Source organism: Lichenostomus cassidix, chromosome 4A (genome assembly GCF_008360975.1).
Source record: "Lichenostomus cassidix isolate B80296 chromosome 4A, HeHo_3.0, whole genome shotgun sequence".
In the NCBI taxonomy this organism is placed as follows: Eukaryota; Metazoa; Chordata; class Aves; order Passeriformes; family Meliphagidae; genus Lichenostomus; species Lichenostomus cassidix.
The window spans coordinates 8,549,652-8,571,815 of NC_139485.1; the positions used below are offsets into that span (position 1 = coordinate 8,549,652).

At 41.7% G+C, this 22,164-nt stretch overlaps 1 long non-coding RNA gene across 1 annotated transcript in view; it reads left to right on the forward strand.

The window, feature by feature from the left end:
• The first annotated feature begins 10,767 nt into the window (after nt 1-10,767).
• LOC146437427 (uncharacterized) overlaps nt 10,768-22,164 on the forward strand; it is an 80,023-nt gene continuing 68,626 nt past the window's right edge. Inside the window, exon 1 of the long non-coding RNA XR_014852334.1 lies at nt 10,768-10,865. This is a non-coding gene — a long non-coding RNA (uncharacterized LOC146437427). The remainder of the gene's footprint in view (nt 10,866-22,164) is intronic.

A 22,164-nucleotide genomic window follows, 5' to 3' on the forward strand; every position in this document is an offset into this window, starting at 1 on the left:
ATGAAGACATTTATTGCAGAGTTTGCTTTGATTTGTTGTAGTCAATTGAAATTGTGTCAAAGTAAAGTCTTTAATATTAAATATGATGAATTCCCTTAGGCCTTAATCCTGCCGAATCATCCAGCTCAAGGTGACTCCTGCCAAATGAAGCACAGGAGCACTGGGCTGGGCAGTGCTTCCCAGAGCATTGTCCAGCAGCCTCCCAATGCAGGGAATTGTAATTCCATTCACATAATATGAAATACTGCCATTCACAAATATATTAAACTCAAGCTACTTCCTTTTCTGCTATTTCCATTATTTGAAGACTGTTGCTGAATGTTTATCTTAGATAATTTTCCCCCCCCTACTTTTTGTTTACAGTTTTTGATCAGTACATACACATTCATTTGGGGGCAAAAAAAACATTTAAGAGATTTTCTTTAATGACAAATGTAAAGATCATAACCATCACTGTTCTCAGCCTCAAATTTCCTTCAGTGCTTGGAGAGTTGGCCTTGTCCCTCTGTGTCCCCTCTGAAGCTGGCTTGGTGGTACACCTGTGTTTGCCATGTCTGTAGCCACTCACCCAAGTCTTTCTATTCCTCAATTCTCTCCACAGTTTACACTTTACAGCAAAACCCTTGTAGTTCTTAAATGCTTGGTGTTCAGCTTTGATATTGCAGTTCTTGTGTGATACTCAGTTCCTCCTTCGAGTATTGATCAGGTCTCCTAACCTGATATCATCAGCTAATGATTTTTCATTAGCAAACTCTTACTGGTAGCCTTAAATATATTAAAGAAGGAAAAGCACTCAGAGCTATTCTTGCAAAATGTTCTGTTTTCTTCACCTTGGCTGTTCTATCCTCTTTTCCTTATATTAGTTTCTCACTCTTAGCTAACATTTTCCATGTAGCATCAAGTTGTCAGAGGTGCAAACTGCATTCTTCTCTACTAGCAGAGTCCTGAATTTATATTACTCTTTTTTTGGAGATTTTTGCAAGAGAGGTGGTTTTATATGCACTGTCTGCCAAGATGGAGGGGTGCTGCTGTTTCTTAATTCTGTTCTACATCATGGACTGAGGAACTATTTTAGAAAGGCAACTATTTTCAAAACATAATTGGTTGCTTCAGTTTGCAGCTTGTCATTCAGCTTGGCAAGGAAAACCAGATAAATCAGTTTTGGGTTGATTCCCAATGATCTCATGTAGTAGCTCAACTGTTTGGTCACAAATCTTAGAGCAGAATATTGTAATTGTTAAAATGCTATTTTTTATCTCAGAAGGAAGTGTTTAGTCACAATAATGAGCTTTTACATGAAAGTCTGGTGGTGTTTCTTTACACTGAGGTAGTCTTACTGTTAGGCAACTGGAATAGATACAAGTTGGGGGGCATTTCTTGCAATCCTGTTGAGCAAAGTCATGGTAGTGCAGTAGCAGTAACTTGTGGTGCTATTATATGGAATAGGCTGCATGGAGCAATCCCTGCAGACTGCCAGTTCATCAACAGGCAATAAAGGAAATATTCCACTGCCTGGCTTTGTATTATGTAGCCTCTAGCATAGATAGGGAGTAGCAAGGGATAAAAGGAATTGGAGGTCTTGGCAAGGGAAAAGTAGACAATAGAATGAGTTCAAATAACATTTTATCAGCAGAAAATTAATGGAGTTTATCCCCTTAACTCACAAAACCCATCCAATGCCAAGCTGAATTTCACTGTTGCTTTTGCTCATGAATAGGAGGTATAAAATGTGGGTTTCTGCTTTTAGAAATCACTCTAAGAGCTATGTTAAATTCCATTTATCTATTGACCTGGGCTGTGGCAATATTCATTAAAGTTTATTTGTGTCCTCTCAGTGAGTATTTAAATGGGGTGAGGTGAGATTGACAATAGCTTTTGATGATCCCATTCTCCTGCCCTGGCAGCCTGGTGGCAGATTTCAGTGGGAATGCGCTTGGAGTCAGGAATGCACCACTGAACCTGTCACTGCTGGCTGAGAAAAGCCAGGTTGATCCATCCAGTGCCAACAGAGCTCTACAGAACCTTATTGCTCATTGTCACTGGGCTGTGGTGAGGAAGGAAGAGGGGAAAGGACAGCAGGGCATCTCCTGCCTCAGGCTCACGATGCTGCTGCAGATGTCCCCTTGCTGCCAACCCCTGCAGAGCTGCAGGTGGAGGGGAGCAGGCTGCCTTCCTCTCTCAGGCACTGAGGTATCCCTGCCATTTCCCTGTTTCTCTGCAGCTCCAGTTGCCTTTCCGTGTCACAGTGCAGAGCTGTTCCCGTGGGCAGAGTCCTCCCGGGCACCCAGCTTGTCACTTTGTCACTGCAGCATGGGGCAGATGTGAGCCTCTGCTCTGCTGTGCTGGGAGAGACACTGATGGATCCTGAGCTATGCAGGGACAGGGGATATTGTCTGTCCTGGTGCCCTCACTGCTTTGCTCTCATGGCAAAGAGTGGGAAGGAGGCACCTTTGCAAGAGTGGGAAGGAGACACCTGGTCTGCCTTTGTGTCAGTTGTGTTTGTGGGTGTGAGTCTGTGCAAAGTGCAGGCTTGCTGCTTTGGGTTTGGTTGGTACATTCATCTTAGGATTTTTTTCCAAGTTGCCCCTGATTCCTGACATGTGTGAACTACTGAATTTCAGCATGTTCAGAGATGGATTCCTACGTGTGTTGACAGAGGTGAAAGTCATCTGAGCTGTTCTGAGCTGTTCTCCGTTAATCAAGATAAAACATTAACTTTTTTGTTTGGCTTTTTTTTTGAGATATAGTCTAGTGGCACTTCCAAGCCATAAGGACAAGCGATATTTTGATAATTGAATGGTGGTTTGGCAAATTTCCTGGAATATTGAAGAGAAATTTTTCCTGATGGAGAACCTTCCTTCCGCCATCCACAAACACACACACTCACTCATACCTTTTATAATGAGGGAATCACACTTGATCAGACAAAACAGCCATCTGTTGCAGGATACACCAATTCTGATTTCATCCATCTGAAAATGAGGGGCCTTTTTGAGCAGCAGTTGGTGCCTTTTTCAAGAGCTTTCCAAACTTCTATCAAATTGCTGGCTAAAACACAAAAATTGGGAAAATCTCTTTATTGGTTGTTTCATAAAAAGTGTATTTCCAGGTCACTTGGAAAAATATTTTCCAAAATATGATTTTTTAATTACTAATCTCCTTTTTCTTCCTTTTCAGAAGAGCATGAGGGAGATTATTGATAGGAGTAGCCCCCATTGCTATCCCAGATGCTTAGGTTGGTAACAACTGTGTGTGTTCTTTTTAATGACAGATTCTAGGGTGGAGTAAGTGACTGAAAAATCATCATTATTCACCTGGGACAGGTGGCTGCTTTTAGCTCAGTGTTTGTTGATTTGCCATTTAATCTAGTTAGACCCAATTTTTTCCACACCTCCAAAGAAAAAAATAATTAACCCCACCATAATACTTCATAATACTTATAATATGGGGGATAGTTAGAAAATCCTGCTGTCAGTTATCATTCACTTTGACAGGAGAATAAGGATGATGTTATTTTTCAATTACAATTACCTTTCTGACCTAAACAACAGTTGTAAGTGATTCATTTTTCTTTCCACTGAGTTCCTACTGTGTAAATATTAATGGAAGGTCTTTCTGTATTGTCCTGTTGGGATGATGAAACTGTCATAATTTGATGATAGTTTTGAAAGATGTGAGTAAAAAGCTGGATTTCTTATTTTGATTATTGGAAACAACATCAAAACAGAAATCAAAGGCACACCAATAGAAAGTGAACTGAAAATAGAAATGAAAATTTGTCATGGATCACTGGAAAAGGCCAACATTATTTCCACCTTCCCAGCTGGGGAGACAGCACTGTAAGATTCTCAGCAGGTATAAAACATCCAGGTTGGTTTAGTGTGAGTGTCAGAAATATTTCTGCTGTCTAAAAGTGTCAGCAATCACAGAGAAAATCAGATGGCAATTCAGGACTGGCTGATGTAGAGAGAGGAGAGTAGTGGGGTTTTTTGAAATCTGTTTTCTAATTTATTAACAGTGGTGAGAGCAGAAAGGGGAGCGAATCTATTCAAGTACATCCAGAGTAAAATCAATTAAATTAAATAATCAGACAGTCAAAGGCTCTTGTGGGGTGTCAGCAGGGGGTGCAGCACAGATCAGTGACCACAGAGTTTTGCCAGGTGTGTTGTGGTGAATTGGCTGACCTTGTGTGGCTCCCAGACACCCCCTCAGATCCTTGCTCAGAGAGAGGAGTTTTTTGAAAGTTATGTCTTGTTTATTTATTTGTTTAGGTGGTTTTTTTGGGGGGGGGGAGTGTGGAAGGCAGATTTCAACACTACTGAATTTATTCTTTTGGAAAAAATATAGTTTTCAAAATTTATTAAAATAACGACATTTCCTTGCTAAACATCAGATTATAATGAAACAAAATGTCACTACATATTTTAGTGATGCTTAGAAGAAAATACTGAGGAAAAAGAAGGGGAAAACCTCAAAAAGTTTCTAATTTTAAATATTCTGAAACAGAAATAGCATTGAAAAGTGACTTTTTCTGGAGCCTCAGCTCTAGTTACAAGAACCACGACAGGAGTACCAGCGTGGATCACACACCTGTAGGATGGTTAAATGGGTAAGGTGGAGTGTAGCACTGAACTGCTGGAGGCATTTGGTGAAACTGCAGCAGAGCAGACTCCTCTGACTTTGCAGCTTTCCTCCTCCTTGTTTGCCACTGTCTTTATGTGTTTTTAAGAGCAGAACTCTTCCAGCACCAGTTTGTTCTGTCTGAACCAGTGAGGGGCAAGAAGTGCTGATGAGCCTCACTTGGTGTGTTATGTTTATTGTCTTCAAAGTGGTGCTGGACTGTGAAAGAATTAGAACAAAATCAAGGTAGGAACTTAACATAAAACTACTTTGGTTATCTTCAAATGAACAAAATGCCACAGTGGCTCAGACACATCAAGAATTTGTTTCAGTGATGGAGCCCCATAGCTCATTGTTTGAGCCAGGCAGCTGAAGCCTGACAAAGCCCTTGTAAAAATTAGCACAGGAACAGAATGATGGAATCATAGCATATCCTGAGCTGGAAGGGACCCACAAGAAACACCAAGCCCAGCTTGCGTAGGAAAACCCCAAAAATATCTGTGTGGAGTATCCATATGGGTTGTTATCCCCTAGAACTTCTTGTAACAGTGTTGCATGAGCCAGACTGTTTTGAGCTATGTTAATCTTTCAAAGCTCCTTCAATTATTCATGCCAATGCCATGACAACAGATACAAACCTGCATGTTTACTAGACTTGCACAGAAGTCCAAGTGTTTGCACGAGCACGGCTCAGAGGGGTGAGTTCACCTCTGCTCATACATGGCTCTCAACAGTAAAGTGTGTTCATGGCTTTCAATGGGAGAAGAATAATTCATTTTTACATTTGAGAGTTGGGTGCTTCCTTCATTATTCCTTGAATCCGAATTGCCTCTCCCTGAAAGAGGCGAGTGCTTTTCCGCTGACACGAGTAGAAGGGCAGTGGATGATAGCCTGTTGTGACATTTATATTTCCTCTTTGACATGCAAGCTTTCAGAGCAGATCTGCGTGGTGCTCTAATCCCCTGGGGAAGTGTGCAGATTTACAATTCTAAACCTCGGCTCATCCAAATTTTGGCATTCAGTCAAACAGAAATTTGTCATAGTTTATAATCCTTGTTAACGAGGAACATCAAAAATTAATGCTCATTAGGGTGCTCATTAATATGCATGGTAGTCTCAGTTTTGACTTAATTAATTGAAGCACCACTTCATAATGGTATTGTGCTGCTGCAGTAAAGTTCAAACCTGTGCTGCAGGAACAGGATGGAGCACTGCTCCCTTTGGACAGCCTTACCCCAGGTTTTGTTATGGGGTGTTGCTCATCTGCTGCTCTGCTGCTTCCTGACAGCCTCTGAGAGCAGCTGCTGTGCAGCTCCTGTTGATAGTTGTTATTCAATGTTGTTGCTCCTCACAGTCCTTAGAGTGTTCTGAATACAGTGCACGACGCTGAAGTAGTTACCTGATAGATTTGTTGATGTATGTGCCTGCCCTTACATTACTTTGATAAAGATTATTTCTGGGGAGGCTGCAGGGGTTTTACTTCTTTACAAAGGTCTTACAGGTCCCTGAAATCCATCACGCAGTTTTAAATCAGCATTGTCAAAAGCATAGTTGTGAATATTGATCTGACTGGCACATGGAAGGAAATGTGTTCTAAGCAGAGCCTGTGGCACTCATGACTGCTGTGTTCTGAGCTCAGCTGGGTACATCAGCTTGAAACAACCTCAACAACATCCACCGGGCTCTGCTCAGCTCTGCTCCCTCACTGGAGTGGGGTCAACACAGCTAAATGCAGTTCAGAGCATGGCAGGACTTCTGCTTCCTTGGAGTGCTAATTAATTAAACAACTGCCATTAATGCCTTGCCACTCAAACCATGGGAAATTCAAGAGTAATTAAAAAAAAAAAAAAGAAAGCATCCATACAGGGATGTGAACCTGTGAAGCAGAATTCAGCACTCAGGCAGTAGCCAAGAGTTTCCTGGCTCCATGTCTCCTTCTCTGCCCTGTCTCTCATGCCCAGGAAGCCCAGGGCCAGGCAGTGCCAATGGCCCTTGCCCAGCTCTCCTGGGGCAGGCACTGCATTGCTGCTGCTGCAGGACAGGGAGGGCTCAGAGGAGACAGGGTGCAAGCTGGCAAGATGTGAGGAATGGATAAAATAGGTACTGAGGCAGAACTGAGGCTGCTAGTTGTGGGCAAAGGACCAATTCTGATGAAGAAATCTGCAGCTAATGGAGCAAGGGGAGCTCTGGGGAAGTACAAAACATTCCCTCAGACCAAGGTCCAGACCAGGTTCCCCTTTCATCTAAGAAACAGCTACTCTGCTGGCAATGCTGGGTAGACAACAAGCTCAGATTTTTCTTTCTTCCCTGTTGAGCTTTGTTGTCTCACATATAACATAAATTTGAGTGGTCTGGAGGCTGAAGGGCTGCACTCAGAGAAGTCATTTATGTGAGTATCAGACCTTAAAGATGCAGAATGCTATTGAGTTCTACCAAACAGAGGAAAAAAGCCCAAGCACACCAGATATGCCTCAAGCCTGCATGCTAGTGGTCAGTGTGGGAGCACAGATGACCACAGATCTAACTGCTTTCCTGTGTCACCTGGCATTTTCTTGGACATTGCTTCATTGCCTTTGTAATTTGATGTACTTTTCATACCAGCCCACTTGAGGTGATAAAAAGGCTGAGCGAGGAGCAAAGACTGTCGCTGCATTGCCAGAGCACATCAGCAGTTTTTTGGCACAAGATATTGTATGATTTTGATTCATGGAGAGGTCATGAGGTTCTCAAACTCTCATTCCACCATGGTGATCAACTGGCCCATTTTTAATAGTCAGGACTATAATAAAACAACCTGCATGCAGGCACACTAATTAATTCAGGCTTTGACATTGGGATATGCTCTTTCTTTATCCATCCAGGTACTTTCACTTGCTTCTGAATTCCCTTTCACTGCTTTTCAGGAGGGGATCAAACAATGCTGGCAATAAAAGTGCTGGTGGAAATTACCTGCTCTGCAGACGCTATGGAAAGACTGGCTAGAATACAGCTCAAAATGGCCCTGCAACCCCAGAGGAACAAAAAGTAGAATTCGATCTTTCAAACAGAGTTGATCAAATACCAGCTACTACCTGGTCAGGTGAAAATGTTATAGAGGATAGATTGCAATTTCAACACAGAGAGCACTCATCCTGTGAAGTTTTGGAGCGCATGTGATCTCTAGAATTCAGTGCTTTTTATTTGCACTCTCCTTTAAACTAAAATCAGTCGATTTCAAAGGAAGAGCATGGTGGGGTTGGGGGAGGAATCGATGTCAGGTGTTCCTGCAAAAAAAGAAAGTAGCTGTGAGGTGGATGAAAAGTCAGTTGGTGTTCTGCATATGTTGACCTTGATGAGCATGGCCTTTCCATGCCAGGATCCTTTCAGGATGACACAGCTCACCTTCTGTCTAATCTCAAGTGATAAAGTGTGCAAAATGCTGGCAAATAAATATTTGGACACTTTATTAGAACAAACATAGACCAAATGTCTCCTGACCTTCTTTAGGCAACGTTTTTTTCCTGTTTCTCCATTTCGAAGCGACTAATGGGAAAGATGGATGCAAAGGACTCTGTGTAGGAATGCAGAACAGATATTGCCCACTTCTTGCTGCACCACCTGTGAGGTGAGTGGCTGCTCCCCTCTGATGGGACTCCACTTTCTTAGTTCAGCAGGTTTGTGCCCCACCAGCCAGCTCCCTGCTGGGGGAGCCCAAAGGAGAAGAGAGGCTATGGAACTGTGCCGCAGCTTTGCAGCAGATGTTTCTGGCTAATCACCAGGATGCTGCCTATAAACTGTGTTTTTAGCACATGGGATGTAGTCCATTGCTGGGGTGTGCTGCACATGTGTACCCCCACACCTGTGCTACAGGGCTCAGTGCATGAGACAGGTATGACAACAGGAAAAGGCTGAGATATACGAGAGGCAAGAACTGGAAACTTGGATATTTTTGCAGTTTTCAGAAAAGACTGCTACCCTTAAACCAAAGTCATCTTAGCACTATAGGGTTGAGTAAGATAACTTCCTGACCCACTTTTCCACATTTATGCAGTCTGGGCAGGTCAGAGAAGCAATACAATTTTCATGTCTTTGGTCCCCCTTCCCCCAAGGCAGCAGGGCATCCCCTTCCAGGAATGACTCAAATTGGGCAGCACATCAGGAACTGCATGTCCAAGGGTTGACACAACCTATGCAGGCACTTGTGATCTGGAGATCTGCAGCTCACTGAAGAAATTGAGAGCTGTTTCACGTAATTTTCAGGATATGTGGCCATCACCACCTCCCCCCAATCCACTCTGGCACAGAAGTGCTAAGAGCAGACATCTGAGTTCTTAGTTTTTCTGCCGATATAAGGAAACTCTTATTAGTTTTTCTCCCAGTGAAGGCGTATGCAGCAGCTTTGCATGCAAACAGCAATTACTGGCAGGATAAAGGACTTTAGTTCAGTATTGATTTTAAGTCAGGGAATTTTCTCTGGCTGAGAACTTGTAGGATTTTCTGAATACAATAATATATAAGGAATGGCATCAACTCTTGACATCTGATGCTGTCAGAATTCCTTTTCAGCCCCTTTTCATTAAATGTGATCCCTTTAACAGGGTTGTGTTTTGGTTTTTTTTCCACTAAGAAAGCAAAGGCACACAAAGGCATAGAGTATAGAGGTGGCAAAGGAAGGGAAACTTCCCTTTTCTTGAAACCACATCACCTGCTTGCAGTATCAAATTGAAGAAATTCAGCTTTTTATGGCCCTGAACCATGAAAAGAATTTTTGAAATGCCATTCAATACTGGTCGATGTCAATGTATATATCTATATCTGTGTGTTTTCCTGTTTGTTTTTAGGTATTTTAAAATACTGTTTTGTGTTAGTTTTTTGTCTGCCTTCAGGGATCTTTACTCAGCTGAGCTTGTCAAAATGTCTCCTACAGGTTTTCCAATTTCTGTCTCCATTTCCATTAGCACTTTTGGATGAGTGTCACTTGGAGTTGGTGCCTTGTCAATTGGAATGATCTCTGACCTTTTAATAACCACTTTGAACTGTTGGCTGCACTGGGGATATGTCAAATAGGGCAGTCTGTTGATACTCACTTTACATCCGCCTGCCACTTTTATTTAGGGATGGAGGTATTGATACAGCCCCTGGGAAATTCGGGGAAAGGAAATACTTCTGATGAAGTTAACAGACAATTTGATGTCAGTACTGATGTATACAGATGTAGCCGAAAGAGGAGATGTGTGGATTAATTAATTAGAAAATGGTTCTACTTGTGACTACCCAAGGGTATCCCTATGTGCTCAGCATATAGAAATATCAATTCAGAGGAGCAATGTTTCCTTGTTAGTAAACTAACACTTTTGGCACTAAAAAGCTGTCATTGGAGAAACCTGTCTGAAGAGATCAGCAAGTTGAATGACACAGTACAGCATCTCTCCTGAGACTCAGCAGCAGAGACAGATAAGCAATTTATTCTCTGCTCAGCACCTGCAGGCTGATGGGTTGCTGCCCAATTTCTAAAGCCATTGCTGTTAAAAAGCCAACACTTGCCAACAATTATTATATAATGCCCTCTAAACTACTGCATGTCTTTCTCTTTCCATGTGTCTGCCTACATTAGCACATGGATGCATTCCCTCCCTACTGATGTGCTGCCTAAATGTAAAGTGCAGCCTCATTTTGTCGGTTTTCTAAGTGTTGCTGGAAGATGCCAGGTGGTGATTACCATTTTTAAGATACAGACTTAGTAATGGGAGAACTGTTTTGTAATGCTTGGCAAAAGCTGACTTTAAAACCTCTTTATAAAGCATTGCAGTTCCTGATCTCTCACCCCTGATATTCCATGTTCATTTCCTAGTGAGGGCAAGGTAATTTCTAAAACTGCCAGATTGAGATAAATGCTACAGAGTTTCAGTGCTGACCCAATAACATATATTTCTTCTTTATGAAACAGGAGAAAAATAAAAAGGATTTTGTATAAGTTCCTTTTCACTAATAGTCTACCTTGAGGCATTTAGCTTAAGTTAGCAAACCTGTGTTCCCATACTTGTCTAACACAGATGCATCAAGAAAAGCTAAAAAGCTGTCAGGTGACAACTGAGCATTCAAAATTACAGATTACTCATCATGTTAAAGTCTTTTAGCTGTATTCCTCACGTGGAGAATCAGGTGGAGGTACTTGGTTAAATTCCACCCTAAGTTCAGGCAGCTCCTTTGCACTCTAGGAGTCTTTTCTGCTGAGAAACTTGGGGAAACTATTGAGCTACATGCAGGTAAGAGCACAGGCTGGGTTATCTACAAATTCATTTCAGTGTTTTTTTGTGCATCTGTGTGGGCTTTGTGGTAATATGGAGAACTATTTGATTCTCTTTGTCACCTTGCAGGGAAATTTATCCTTTGAGTTTTCCTTTGCCTCCCCTTTCCCATCAGAGGGTGGAGACTTGTGTTTTAGCTTTCTGCTTTCCTCTGAGGTTTCCTTGGTCTCTTCTAACCCCTTTGTTAAAGGAAGAGATGTGCCACAACACAATAGTGATAAGAGCCATTAACACTTGAGATGCACTAAAAGGCTTAGGAAAACATGGATTTCTGTGGGCTGGAGACAGTCCCCAGGCAGTCACCTCGATGAAGAGCTGTTCATTTTTATAACAGGTTGGAAACAGGGTGTTAAAAAGTGTTTGGTGCTCTTGGTGCAAAGAGCATTTATGGATAGCCCTTGTGTGGATTTCTTGTTGGATTTCTCAGTTGAAAATGGGTTGGAGGAAACACATAAGAGTAGAAGACGCTGCAAGAAGCTTATTTTTCATTAGAAACTGTTTGAAGATATATTTTCAAGGGTGTTTCTTTGTGAGAAGTCATATCTGATGTCAATATGGCTTCCAGTTTATCCATGAGATGTTCCTGTTATCCCCAGCAATGGGTGATAGTGACTGCCTGGTGCTCTGTGGCTCTGATTTCCAGAGGGCAATATGTTGATATTTGTAGGGATCAAGTGAGTGGGAGGGGCATTTCTGTGGGGTTATTTCTGTATTCCTTCCCAGTGGACTGGCATCCCTGCTTTGGCAGATTATGTCCCCAGAGAGGCTCCTCTAGCCTTACTGTTGAGAGTAGAGATATGAAGGTAGATTTTTTTTACTTCAGTGTAAGAGTGGGTTTGGGTGTCTGTGAGAAATCACAGATCAGACATTCCTTCCTAGTCTTTTTTGAAGTGTTTCTCTTTGCACTTGAAGTGGGTTTATTCCACATGGTTCCCTTGACTTCTGAAAGGTTATTCCTGGCTGATGGCAGAGTGCTGGAGCAAAGTGCCTGGTTCACATTACATATGTGGGGCAGGAGTGCTGAACAGTCAGTTGGTAGTATAGAGTTATTTATAGCTGAAATTTGACATTAGCCTCGGGTTTGTTATGGTTGTATTTCACAAAGCAAATAGACATAGCCACAGAGCATACTATCCTGTGGCAGCTCTGCATAAAGAAATAGGTAAAATATTACTCAGCCCCTGAATAGAGAGAGCTTGCATAGCTGAATTAAGTTCAGAGGAGCAAATGAGATTTTCAAGGCATGCAGGAGGTTTACTTTTCATTCATTTTGAGGCAATGTGTATCTAAATCCCTCTGAGTAGCTCAACCTCATTTCTGCAACCTGTGTGCTCCCACTGACTTGAAAGAAATATCATCTGTGCAAGAAGATGGGGTTGGCTGTAGGTTAGTCTCAAAGAAACTGGGAAACTGTACCATGCAGCACAGAAAATATCGTAAATTACAGTAAATAATAGATGATTTATATGATGGATAGCTATCTGGGCATAGATAAAAGGAGGCTCAGTGCATTTTTATGGACAAAAAGAAACTGTGTGCTGCTTCCTTCTCCTCCCCTCCAATTTTCCAGTGCTCAGTTTCTAAAGAGGAGAAGAAATTCTTTTAAAGCAATGCTCTTATTGTCCTAGATTGGTAATTTAGTCTGAGTCTTCCATAAGCTTCAGTACCGCTCATGTTATTTTAACAAGATATTTTAAAATACCTTTATTGAGGTAATAAATACATATCAATTACTGTCTCAGGGAGAACGTTTTGATTGGCAATATTTTTTCCAACACCAGTAATCAATAGGTATCTCAAAAGGGTTTCATGCTATTTGGCCTGGACAACCTGTAGTTTTAGAGAACTACTTGTAATATTCATAAAAGAAAGCAAACATCATGCATATTCAACCCCAGCTGAAACATTTGAGTCTAATTAAACAGCCAGGGGAGCTTTGGCATGTGTCTGCAGCTGAAGCTGTTTCTTAGAAAGACTTATACTTCGAATCTATCTTTATTAAGGCCTTGTCCAAATGATAAATATACGCTGCCTGGTTGGTATCTGCCACTTGGAAATAAATCACTTTAGGATTGATTTGCTAACGGCTTTCTTCACTCCGTGTCCTGCCGCCCAGGAGGACATGCTGGAGCTCTTCACAGGAGCGCACAGAAGGGGAACTGCTGAGAGAAGGAAGACAACAACAGTGTGACAGAGCACTGCATGTTCACTGGCACAGATGTCACCATGACTGTCAGGGTTTAAAACTTGTGCAAGTGCACATGTTACAGGAGTTTTGCATAGGGTCTTCTGGTGGCTTCAATTTGAGCTTGCTTCAGTGCAGAGCTGGAATGTGCATGTGTATAGCTGCACTTCCCACCTTCCCCATTCCTAGGATATAAAATGGTTTGTGCAGAGCAGCCCAGTTTTGCTGTCTTAGTTGTGCTCAACTGCTGTGCTATAAACCAGGTGAAACTGAAACCTGGATTGCTTGCTGATTTTGGGACAACTCAAACAAAAGGTTTTGCACTATGAAGCTATTCAAGGCAGAGACTGCTTTTGTGAGGGGATGAAGTCAAATCCAAAATATCAAATCTTCCAAATGTTAGAAGCTGCATTATTTTCTCCTAAGCTCCGATTCATTTTTATTGCTGTGGTTTGTCTATTCTCTATGCAGAAGGATGCAGCTGCAGTGTGAGTACCTTGGTGGGGAAGTGGCTCATGCAGCACTGGGCAGCAGGAGGGAGCAGCAGTCCTTCTCCAGCCTGGCACAAAGCCACCCTCCCTGGCAGGGCTGGACTGGGGCTGACAGCAGCCTCTGTGTCACAGCGTCTTCCACACAACTACTATGAGGATTTTCATTTCCTTTTGAGAGACAGTAGTAGGACTGTGTTGCTGTGTTGGTACAAATATAGTCAAAGTATTTTCAAAGGACAGAAGGACACATTGCTGAGACCTGCAGCTCTTACTGGCATCAGCCTAAGTGAGACTTAAATGTGCTTAAAATGATCACAGGCTGAAGTGCTCTGTGGAACTGGGGTGATACACATCACGTGTTTAAACCTTGGCTGACTCTGGACCCAAAAATGTTTTTGTGGAAGTGATTCTGAGAGCTGGTAGAATTGAATAGACTGTAGGATCTCTTTGTAACTTTTAAACAGCGTAGTACTAGTTGATAGAAAAAAATATTCTTTCTCTAAAATACTGTTTTTAAAAAGCTTATTATGTTTTATAAAATTCCTCTGATGTTTGCCATAATGCTACTTAAACTGGAATATAGTGTAGTGCTTGATAGGTCTGTGCTACAGCCTGATTTTCATGATAGTACCAGCCCTGTGTTTGTGACATGGTATTTTGGAGAAAAAGAATTACACTAAAGTGCAGCAATTTTCTATTACATACAAACAGAGCTTCAGAAATCACCTCTTTAACCTGAAAAGCCCCAGGAGCCTGATCTTGGAGTAAATCAAATAAAATGGTTTTGCATTTTGGTCCTCTACCTGGTACACAGAGCTAATCTAAAAAAGCTCACTGGTGTTTCTCAGGGAAGCTATGTTAACTGTGTAATAGCTGAAGTCTAAAACCTTGTTTTGGACCAAGTGTGAAGGAACTTTGAAAGGGTTGTAGCTAAAAGCCTTTGTGAAAGGGTCCAGGTTGTACACTTTACCTTCTTCCTGAGTAAAGGTCATGACAGGTGATTTCCAGTTTTAGGAGTCCAGTAATGAGCTCCTCTGATATTTCCTGGAAAGGAGCATTTTCTGCCCATGTTTTGCATTCATTTAATAAAAAAAAAAGGACAAAAATGCAAATTTTCAAGGTAGGTTTTACAGACACTTTTGAACCACGAGGAAAGCCATTTGAATTTCTTTTGCAGAAAAAAAAAATATGCTCTGTATACTCAGTTCGGTGATTTGCATCTCTGTTTTTTAAATACATGGACAAACTTCTAGCTACAACATGCTAACTAGTAGAACTGTAATTTTAAAACTGAGAAACATTTGACTTTTAAGCACTTTATCAAATTAACAGTGTATGAGTAGGGCCATGACAGGTGAACAGGAAGACTGAAATAATCTTTTATATGTTGTGGAGTTCATATTTTTCCACTGGGTACAGACTAGACCATATTAGTAGCTGTGCAAGTAATGCCTCTTGGTGGAAAGAGAATGTTTCTATTCAGTATTCTTGGTAAAAACTGTTCTGATTTGAGCAGGAATGAAATAAGGGCAATTCTTTTTCTTTTTTTTTTCCCCTTTCCTACATGTTTGCTTCAGAACAATGTCGATATTGAAATGGTATTTCCAGGCTGTGGTTGAATCTAGGGAGTTGTAATGAATGAACGGTGATGGGCAATTGTCTCCGGTGTGTTTATGGGAAAGCATATGTGTTTCTTTCTAATTTCATTAAGTATTGGTTCCTGTAATAGATGTCTCCCTTAAAGACAGCAGCAAAGTCAATAATAATGATTGTTACAATGGATTGTGGGTGTGTATGTCTTTTCCTAACCTTTCCCGTTCCTGTTTTCCTTTGCTGATTTGCATATCCTGAAGGCTGCTTTGCAGCCCAGCCCTTGTCTCTGGAGAGACACCTGATGTGTTCTCAATTTGGCAGCATTTTCCATCAGATTGTCCCTCCAGCCCTGACTGCTGCCAGCAGCTCTGTGCCATCTCTGTGGTTCTGTTCTCGGAGCTGCCTCTTCTGAAAGGCCATTTGCAAAGAACAGCTGATGTTTCACACCACAATCTGGAAGCAATTCTGCCCAGTGGCTGTTTTACCCAACAATCTGATGGCTTTTTCCTGGCTAATTCTCTTCTAACTGCTCTTAATTACACAGAAGAGGTTGAGGATAAAGGAGAATGGGGAGTAGAAAAATTTGTTCCCTGAAAAAAATGGTAAAACCCACTCCTATCTATTAGCTCAGGGTTTTTAATCTCCCCAGGCAGGAGCAGCTGATGCTCCTCAGAGCCACAGCTGTGGTCCTGGGGCTGAGCTGAGCTGTGCCAGGGCCATGGCACTGCTGCTGAGGGTAGAGCACTGTCAGCATCCCTGATGGGTAAAGGAGATCATTTTTCTGCAAAATCACTTTCCAAGACAAAAGACACAAGTGGCTGTTGCTCTTGCACAGTGGAAAGACAGAAAGGTTCCCAGATGTTTCTTTTCCTGTGATCTCAGAAAGTCGTGATTTAAAGCAACCTGAGGTTTTCTAAGGGTGTAGCTATGTGAGCTGCTCAGGCTCCTCCCAAACTGACCCCAGCCCTCCTCACACTGCCAGCTGTGTCCAGCACTGCTCACCCTTTCCCAAACTGGTTCAGCCTTCAGGTGGGGGAATGAACTGCAAGGGGCACGTGTGATGTGTGTGCAGGGATGGATGGAAGGGGGAACAAGGGATGGATGGAGGGAGGGACAGGCTCTGTTCCTTCTGGCTACAGTGGAGCTCAGCTCTGAGCTCTAGAGCCCACATCCCAGACATCACAGCAGCTTCTGTCACCATGGGCTGCTCTGCTTGTTCCTTGGCCAGTCCCAGCACATCTCTCATATTGACACAGTTCTCTGGCTTTGTCCTGCCTACATTGATGATAATTAAGTATCAGCATATATATTGTGCCCTACTGTATGGTTTGGGTTATTCCCATATGGATTTAATTAATTAAGCCAAGTGCAAATGTGTAAATTCTGTATTTGTAAAAGTAAAGTGCTGGATTCCGTTTTCAGAAAGGTTTTATTCTCTGAAACTGTTAATGTATTTTCTCTGCTATCACACTTTAAATGAACTCATGAGTTAAGAACAGTGACAGAGAATAAATTATCATACAGCTGGTAGGAGTGAGATAAATAAAAGAATATACATAAAAAATAAATGGATTCTGTCCCTGTGTGTGCAGAAGAACCAGTCCTTGATGATGAAAAGCTATTAAATAGCTTAGTGTAATTAACTGTTTTAGTGCTGCTTCAGGAAGAGGGGTTTGCAGTTCTTTTTTTGAAGTCAAGTGTCACAAACATGTGCAGTGTGCAATTACAGATCTTTTGCACAGAGAAACTACTTGGGAGATACACGGAGGAAAAAGGTGGGGACAGAAGGTTATTTCAGAAAGGAAACAAAAGGTTTCATCTGGGACAGAAGGGTTATTTCAGTCCTTTAATTTTTATAGCTTCTTTTTTTTATCTCCCCGCCCCCCCCCAAAAAAAAAAAAAGAGATATGTTGTCAGCTGAAAAACAAATTGCCAGCGAAACAGAGAATTTGAAACTGAATCTGATGCTCTGAACATCATCTTGCAATAATCTCCAGGCCAGTGGGAAAGTCCCTGTGCGTGTGTCATCCTGGGGTCAGTCAGTAAACATCCAATATGAGGAGCACATTTCATCCTGAGATGAAGGGAGGAGAAAAGACAAGGCCAGCTCATGGCTCTCCTCCCAGTGATTCATGGCATACATTGAGTTTGTGAAATCTGCTGCTTGAAGTCAAAGGAGGGTTGCTAGAAACCCTGTGAGCTGGAGCCATGGTGTCACAAAGCTCCTTTGCTGTCTCCCCTGTCCTGTTGGTTAAGTGAAGGCTGAAGGAAGAACACATGGTGGGTGCTCTGGTGGCTTTACACCCTGGGCAGTGCCCTTGCTCAGGCAGACACCTCTCCTCCTCCTCTTCTGGCAGCACAGGCTGGCTAAGGAAGGTGAAAGGGTGGCCCATCTTGTCTCAGTGTCTGGGAATATCTGCACCCAGTGATAATGAGATTTGCAATTCAAGAAAATTCAGGTGGGCAGCAGCCGGGCCACTTGTGCCCTTTTGAAACCATTCGTGTCACCTCCCTAATTTACATTTCTTGTGAAATTGTGCCCTAAAATACATTGATCTAGTGGGTAAGATGATGCATTGAGGCAATGATGTTTTGTTCCTTGTACTTTTTCTGAGCATCCTTTTATGTTCTGTGATGAAGATGTAGGAGGTTCCCTTGCTCTGCTGGTCACTGGCTGCTGTCTCTGAGCTGGTGTTTGCTGCTTCCCTCATCATGTGAAGGGACTGGCATTACTGAGCTGGCTCTTCAATGACTGCAGCTAAAATGAACATCAAAATAACATGGGGTTGGGGTTTTTTTCTTTTAGCCTGGATTAGTTCAGTGCTCCATTTCCAGCAAAGCCTCCCGTGACAAAGAGGCAGCTCTGCAGGTATCTGAACCCCTTCTTCCAAAGGAGGGCAAATCCTGCTCACTCTCTCTACTCTTCCTTCTTGCCCCCCAAACCACTGCCTGTCTCTGGCTGAACAATGGTAGCAAGTGGGTCTCTTGTGTCATGGGGCTTTTGGTGTCCTTTTGAAATCTGTATCACTGTGGAATGCATCTTGTGCTCTTCTGGGGTTCCCAGGCTGTGTGAGGTGGCAAGAGATGTGAGTTTGGCTTACTGAGGAAAAGTGGGACCAAATCTGCCCCTCACCAAGGAAATAAGTGTGTCAATCTAAGCTGTTTCAGGCGTGGTACAGTGCAGGTGGAGATAAAGATTCTGGCTGCAAAAAAGGGGAATAGGAGGAAGAGCATTCTTGCCAGAAAGCCATGAAACTACTATGTTATTTTGCCTTTTTCACATATACATACACAGAGGTGGGAATCTAGCCCCAGATCTTTATGTGCCTTTTCTTTTAATCCAGAAAATGTGCACACATGTATAATTTCAATAGTGAAGTTTAATAAATGGATACTTGAAAGTAGTTCAAAATTCTCTGTGGAAAAGCACTACAGAAATGAAAAGCATTATTGTTATTAGTCAGTGTCATTCTTGGTGTGGGCTCTAAGCCTGGCATTGTGCTGAGATTTTCTACTGAACAAAGTACTGATCTTATCTTTTCTCCTACTAGCTTCCTTGCACTAGAAATTCTTGTGTAGGGAAAGGATGGACTCAGGATTTAATGGGATTTAAATTTAAATGGGATTTAAATGTAGCTTGAGACTTAATTCCTAACCAGCTCCTTGTGGTTAATTTCCAGGTTAACATGCTTCTGTGAATATATTTCTTGTATCACTTGAATTTCCTCTTGTTATATATCTTGAATTCCTTAAGAACGAATGATTTATTTCACTGATATTTACTCCTGTCACTTTTCTTTCCAATGCTCTTAGAAAAAGGTTGTGCAGAAGGGCACAAAATCCATACATAGAACAAAAAAGTGCTGGTCTTTGCCTACAAGGTGATGCTATTGTCAGTGAATGTGAATAATCCTTCTTTCTTTTCTGTAAAGGTCTGATCTTTCTTCCCCCCATCTAAGATAAAGTCTGTCTGTCCTATAAATGCACAGTGAAGTGTAATTTCACATCAAATCTTTGTCCTGTGGTCTGGTAATGTGATGTTCACCTAAAGGATAAGAGAGCTTGACAAGCTTCAGCTCACCAAAATGGTAATGTTCATCACTGCCTGAATCTAATTTGAGATTCCCTTCTTGTCCACTTTCTAGGGAAACAGACCTGAGAGACTGAATATGTAGAGGACAGGCTGTTGAGAGACGTTATTACAGAGAACTGGAGAAAGAGAGCTACCCTCTGAGAGATGGAGCATTTTCAGTCTCTTTCTCCCGTTTGCTATTAGAAAATCATTTGAGCCCTGGGACTCTATAAAAAGCACTAAAGTAATCTGATTCTTTGGGTTGTTTGGTTGAGATTTTTTTTTGTTTGTTTGAGGGTCTTTTTTTAGATCGAAAGACCTTTGCCAGTGTATGTGATTTGTATTTTGTGTTGAGCTGAGGAGAGCTGGAGTGGTGGTGTTAATCAGTTGTTTCTTCTATTCTAGCAGGTTTGTCAGTATGCCTGCTACACTTTTTATACTTGCTTTATCTAATGTAGATAGATCAAACACATTTTAAAAATTTCGCTCTGAAAATTTGTATGAATCTATCTTATTGACCTTCTTACAGTTTGACAAACTTTAATTAAGTCTCTTACACACAACCTCATATAAAAGGAGAAAAGGTCAATATCATGGGTATTTTTGTTTCTATCGCTCTGGGTCAAGGGCACTCAAGTGTTTCCAAGACCTTATTGATAATTTATGAATCATTTGTTCTAAGGTCAGATCTGTCACAGATTGTGGGTGTCTTTTCCTGGGGGCCTGCAAAGGCAGTAATTATCCACTTTCTGTTTAGATCAAGATGTGGCAGCACAGTCTGACAATGGTAGTCCTAGAATGATGTGCTGCTCGTTAAAGATGAAACTGGCTTGCAGGAGTCAGCAGGGTTCTGCCTATGATGGCTTCCAAAGGCAATGGGCTGAATCTCCCATAGATTGGCAAAAGTTTATTAGCTTCAGTGGAGCTGCTTGTATTGGCTGGGGATCTGATGTTTACCCTATGCCTCATTTATTGTATAACATTTAAGTATTGTAGAAAAACCACCAACAAACCACCAAAAAAAAAAAAAAAAGGGGGGTGGAAATAAAAATAGAATAAATACCCAGTAGGCAGCACATTTGAAAGCTGTTTCATTGGACATCTGTGCAGTGCAGGTGTAAAACCTATGGTGAGCATGTTTTTTCAGAATACTTTACATTCAATAAACTTATGTCACACACAGAGATGTTCACTCACTAATTCTCCTTCTAGAGGGAAAAGCAGAATTTGACTCATTGCCTATAATTCCTTAAAATGCATGAAGGCTTGTGAGCAAAGCCCTGGATATAAATTAAACAATAATACTAATTAATGTGGAGCCTGGCAGGCAGGCTGTGACTGAGGAATGTCTGATGTGCTCACAGCACACAAACCTTTGGTCCTTGCCAGTCAGATTAGGAGCAGCATTTAAAACAATCACAGAGCAGGATTGCCACAAAGGTTTATAATAATGATTAGGAAGCACATAATTAAAGCCACTCCCAAACTGGAAAAGCATTCTCAGCAGACTTCAGAAACTCTAAAATGCTTGTTTATTCAATAATTATGGAGCATAATTATGGTAATGAGGTTAGCTCAGATTTACATATTAGCAATGCATTTTAATGATCTGATTATACAAAAGTGAGATACAATAGATTAAATTTTATATGGAAAATTTGTTGCCAGACTGGAATCATAAGACAACCCCCCTCCTATCCCCAAATAGATTTATAAGAGCTCAGGGAATTACCATGTAATAAATCCTATGGTTGTAATGAAATAACTAGAGCAGAAAAAACTTTAAACCATTGTATGAACAGAAATCCCCAGCTGCAGAACTACTGCTGAGTGGCATTAAAGAATGTAGTTTTCTTTTTCTTCAAACTATTTTTTAAAAATATCACCAAATGGGCTACAGAGTCCTTGGAGACAATTTTGCGAGGAACAGTCGCTGCCTTTGTTTCTGTACACTGAAGTTAGCAAGTCTAGATAAAGGAAATGACCTTCCTGTTTTCTCCCCCAGCTCTCATCTTTTCTTTCATCTGTCTCATCCTTTCTTCCTTTCATCCAGTTTTTGCTTCTCTTGCTTTCATTCAGTGGTGTTCTCTCAAAAAGCCCTGTTATGTTTTCTACCAATAACATTTGTATTTCTATGGTGAGAATTATTGCATTTCCTTCATGTATGGCTTTTTTGTTTTCTTGGGCTCTGTAAAGCTTTCAAATTTTATTTTAAAGGAACAATTTAGTTCCTTTAATCTTTGTTTTGGTAAGGCAATATCGTCTTTGACTCATTAAATGTCCTCCTTTTGTTGCTTTACGAGGTTAGTGATTTATTTTGTGCAGCATTGCAGCAAATTGGATGATCCTTAAGTCAGGGAAATCAAAGCAAGGCTGCATGTGATGCACTAACTGGTAAAGGGGAATAACTGAAATACTCTGGGTTTTTTTTTTAGGAGCTTCATTGTTGTTGGTTTTTTGTTTTGTCAGTAAATAATTACAAGATTAGGTGGAATAGTGTGAATAATAGTGAAATTGAAATGTGAGAATTAAATAATCCTGAGGATGCCGAGACAGTGATGCTGTTTCCCCACAAGGCAGAGTAACTCATGCTGGTTTTGTCACTGGGATTCAGTCGAGGCACCAGTTTAACTCTGCTGGAGATACCCTCTGCTCCAGCCCATCACTCTGGGTCCAAAGACTGCCAAAGCCCAGGGGCTCCTGCAGGGAACAGAAACTGCTGCGAGGACAGGGCTGGGAAGGTGTGGCACAGTAAGAATCAACACCTTTGGGAATAGGAACACTGGCTTGCTGTCAGCTCCCGGCAGCACCGTGGGACACCCAGCTCTGCACAGAGATTGTCCCAGCAGCTGTTACCAACTCCAGCCTGCATTCTCCAGCAGCAAATTCCAGTCTGAGCCAAAGCATCCAGGACTG